Here is a 4,666-nt window from a genome sequence, read left to right on the forward strand (position 1 = left end):
GTGATTGTGTTACTTAATGTTGCAAAAGGGATTTTACAGATGTGATTAAGGTTAATAATCAGTTGATTCTGAGTTCATCAAAAGGAAGATTTGTCTGGGTGGGCCTAACCTGATCACTCTAAAAGCAGAGTTTTTTTCCAGGGTTGCAGATTAGGAAGTTAGAGATTCAAAGCATTAGATAGATTTGACTGACATGTCATTGCTGGCTTGAAGCTAGAAGGGCCACATGTCAAGGAAAGGACAACTTAAATCCTATCACTGTAAGGAACTAAATTCTGTCAACAACAAGAATGAACTTGAAAGCTGATTCTTCCCCAGAACCTCCATTGAAAATTCAGCTTGGCTTATACTTTGATTCTAGCCTTGTGATAACCTCAGCAGAGAACTCTGTGGCACCATCCTGGACTTCTGACATATAGAACTGTGAGCCAATAAGTGGGTGTTGTTTTAAGCAGCTAATTTTGTGGTAATCTGCTACAGAGCAATAGGAAACTAATATATCTGGGTATTTATTTATTTAATTAGTTATTTGCGCTTCACAAATTGTATGTTATTCTTGCAGAGGGACCATGCTCATCTTCTCTGTGTTGTTCCAATTTTAGTATATGTGCTGCTGAAGCGAGCACCATGGGTATTTGAATTATTGTAGTTGTGCCTTTTTCATATGTTATAAATATTCTTTAGTGTTTAATAAACATTTTTGCTTTGTAGAATATTTTTAAAATTTTACTTTATTGAGATATAATTGATATATAACATTGTGTAAGTTTAAGGTGTCCAGTGTGTTGACTTGATACATTTATTTGTTAAAGAGAGAGCCAGCAATTCTCTTGACTTCAGTCGACCCTCTGAACAATGCAGATATAAGGAGAGGTGGTGGTGGTAGTGGTGGTGGTGGTGTGTGAAAAGAATGTAAAAATTTGACCTACACAATAATGATAATATGTCTTCAAGATAAATCATGGATTATGGGCCATGCCCAAGACCTTTTTTATAATCAGTCTTTTATTAGACTGCATAAAGTTACCAAGCAAAGATTACAACATTGGGTCAAGAATGCAGACTACTATTTATGGAAGCCTTGATCTGGAAACTGGTTCAGTCCTGTTTATTCTGTGTAATGATGTTATTGTTACACTAAACATAGGGGTTGTAAAGTGATTGTGTATGTTAGTTTAAATGTGTAAATATTTCTGTTATGGCATCCTTATGTACACTGACCATGAATATTTTATTTTATGGTGTGCTTGAAATAAATCCATTACAAGTAAAGAAGGTATTTGAACAGGATGTGAAACTGGTATGGCTGCTAGTATCCTGAACCCATCAAGCATGGAATTGCTACTAATAAAGCAAGTGCAACAGAAACACAAACCCTGGAGCCTTATGAAGGCAATTCCATTGATCCCAAACAAACATTTAAACGTATTTTAACAGATGTGAGATGAATGGCACCAAATAAATGAAAGTTAATGTGAATAACCAGCCACAAGATGGCATTTGGATACTGATGTATTTAAAGTCTGAGACAATATTGTAACTTAAATACATGCCTATATCAACCTCTTTCCTTCCCTAGTCACTTTCTCTCATATCAGCATGCAATGAGATTGCCAGGTTTATTTTCTCTGTAGTCTACCATTCATAAAATATCTTATTTGTTTTTTATTTCTTGTGGTAATTAATTTTATGTGTCAACTTGGCAATGGGTGCTCATATATTTGGTCAAACATTATTGTGCTTGTTCCTGTTAAAGTGTTTTTGGCCTGGCCGGGTGTGGCTCAGCGGTTGAGCATCGACCTAGGACCCAGGCGATCGGGGTTCGATTCCCGGTCAGGGCACATGCCCGGGTTGGGGGCTCGGTCCCCAGTGGAGGTGTGCAGGAGGCAGCCGATCGATGACTCTCTCGTCACTGATGTTTCTATCTCTCGCTCCCTCTCCTTTCCTCTCTCTGAAATCAATAAAGATATAAAAATTTAAAAAAATAAAAAATTTAAAGTGTTTTTGGATGAGGTTAACATTTAAATTGGTAGACTTGAGTTATTCCTGGGGAGAAACAAGATGGTGGCGTAGGTAACAGCTGCTCCCGCCGCCTCCCGCAACCACATCAAAATTACAACTAAAACACAGAACCAGCATCACTCAGAGCCTCCTGAGATCTGGCTGAACAGAAGCCCCACAACCAGGGGACTGAAGGAGCATCGGGACCAGTAGGAGGGGCGGAGACACCGGTGGATGGGGCTGAATCAAGGAGGTGCGGCCGTGGGCCACACCCAGTGCCTCGGTTTAAACCCCGGAGGGAATCTCGGAGTTGGAAGTTTCCCAGAGGAGTAGAGGTCCCAGCCCCACATTGGGCCCCCCAGCCCAGGGCTCCAGGGCCGGGAAGAGAGGTCCCCACAACTCTGGGCTGTGAAAACCATCAGGGACTGTCCCTGAGGGTTGCGAAGGGTATAGGAGTCCCAGGCTTTCTTCTTAAAGGGCCAACACGCGGAATCACTCAGACGCGCTCCCTCTCAGCTCCGGCGCTGGGCAGTGGTTTGAAAGGAACCTGGGACATTTGGGGAGGAACTAAGTTTCCTGAAATTGGGGTGAGAGCTGGAAGGGCAGCTTCCTCCCAGACAGAAGAGCTGGCAGAGGCCATCACTCCTTCGGTGAGCCCTCCCCCCACACAGTGAGCAGGCAGGCACCTTATTTGAATCTCCAGCACCTGACTCACACCTCTGGCCACGCCCCACCTTAGAGATTCCTGGAGGCCCTGCCCCTCCCTACTCGCCAGCTCATCCAGGCCATTTTCAGTGGCTTTTCTATGCAAGTGGCCTCTCAAGCCTCAGGCTTAGGACTTTCCCAAAATCTCTCAAACAAGCAGCAGCATGCCCCATACAGCTTGATAAGTGGCCCCAGGCCTGGCACTAGTGGAAGCCTGCATTGGCTAATAGCTTGGCCTCTCCTGGACACCTCCAAGCCCAGCACAAGTAGCAGCCAACTTCGGTTTGCTGTGTAGCTCATGCTGGGTGGCCCTGGGCAAGGCACTGGCACAGGCTGACTTTGCACCTCCCAGGAGGCCCCAGAGACAGTGCACCTGGTGGTCAGACTCAACCATGCTGGATTTCAACCCTACCACATCCACAAGTGTACACACTCAAGGGGAGCACTTGGTGAACAAAGCTCCACTGAAGTAAATCCTGCTCCATAAGGGTGTCTCCAGCACAGCAGCTCTTTGGTTGTAGTTGCAGCTGGTCCTCACAGCCAATTGGCCTGGGGATAAGTTCCTCCCAGTGATGCCAACAGCAACCAAGGCTCAACTACAACAGGTCAGAGCACACAGCTCATACAGGGAAGCACCTAGAAGGCCCAGCTAAGGTGAATGGGGAATCTGAAACACTGGATCCTATGGGACACCTACTACACAAAGCCACTCTACAAATTCCAGGAGACATAGCATCTCTACCTAATTAATACATAGAAACAAACACCTGGAAGCAGCCAAAATGTAGAGGCAAAGAAACATGTCGCAAAGGAAAGAACAAAAGAAATCTCCAGAAAAGGAACTAAATGAAATAGAACCAAGTAAGCTACTAGATACAGAGTTCAGAATTATGGTTATAAGGATGCTCAAGGATATTAGTAAGACTATTTTGAAAACAAGGGAGACCATAGATGACCTAATAAAGTACCTATCAGAAAGGAAGCCTACATGAACTGAAATGAAGAATAATTTACAGGGAATCAACAGTAGAGTAGAGGACACAAAAAATCAAATCAGCAATTTGGAACATGAGGAAACAAAAAGCACCCAACCAAAAGAGCAAAAAGAAAAAAGAATCCAGAAATATGAAGATAGCATAAGGAGCCTCTGGGACAACATCAAGAGCCCAACATTTATATTATTGGGATGCCAGAAGGGAAAGAAAGAGAGCAAGAAATTGAAAACCTATTTGAAATAATAATTGCAGAAAACTTCCCCTACCTGGGGAAAGAAATAGACTTACAAGCCCAGGAAGCACAAAGTCCCAAGCAAGAGGAACCCAAAGAGGCCCACATCAAGACACATCATAATTAAAATGCCAAAGGTTAAAGACACAGAGAGAATTTTAAAAGCAGCAAGAGAAAAGCAATTAGTTACCTTCAAGGGAGCACCCATACGACTATCAGCTGATTTCTCAACAGAAACTGCAGGACAGAAGGGAGTGGCAAGAAATATTCAAAGTGATGAAAAACAAGAGCCTACAACCAAGATTACTCTACCCAGCCAAGCTATCATTTAGAACTGAAGGTCAGATAAAGAGCTTCTTAGACAAGGAAAAGCTAAAGGAGTTCATCATCACCAGACCAGTAGTACATGAAATGTTGAAGGGTCTTCTTTAAGAAGAAGCTAATGAACAAAAGAACCTGACAAACAAAATAAGTCCAGAGACATTGATGCAGGCAACAGAGGATCATATTTCAGAGGGAAGAGAGAAGGGGGGTGGAGGGTGGGAAGAGATTAAGCAAAGAAGTTATATGCATATATGCATAACCCATGGACACAGTTAATAATGGGGTGAAGGCCTGGGGAGGGGATGGGAGTGAGGTGGAGGAGGTCAATTGCTGGGGGAAATGGGACACCTATAATACTTTCAACAATAAAGATAAAATTAAAAATAAAAAAAATAAAAATAAATAAAAA

The 4,666-nt window shown here is 42.9% G+C and overlaps 1 non-coding gene across 1 annotated transcript; it reads right to left on the minus strand.

Moving 5' to 3' along the window:
• Positions 1-520: 520 nt before the first annotated feature.
• LOC148094247 (U6 spliceosomal RNA) lies at positions 521-626 on the minus strand. The gene has a single exon (XR_015716324.1). It is a non-coding gene; the product is annotated as a U6 spliceosomal RNA (small nuclear RNA).
• Between the last annotated feature and the right edge of the window lie 4,040 nt (positions 627-4,666).

The sequence above is a fragment of the Miniopterus natalensis genome, chromosome 1, assembly GCF_054644295.1.
Source record: "Miniopterus natalensis isolate mMinNat1 chromosome 1, mMinNat1.hap1, whole genome shotgun sequence".
NCBI classification, from domain to species: Eukaryota; Metazoa; Chordata; class Mammalia; order Chiroptera; family Miniopteridae; genus Miniopterus; species Miniopterus natalensis.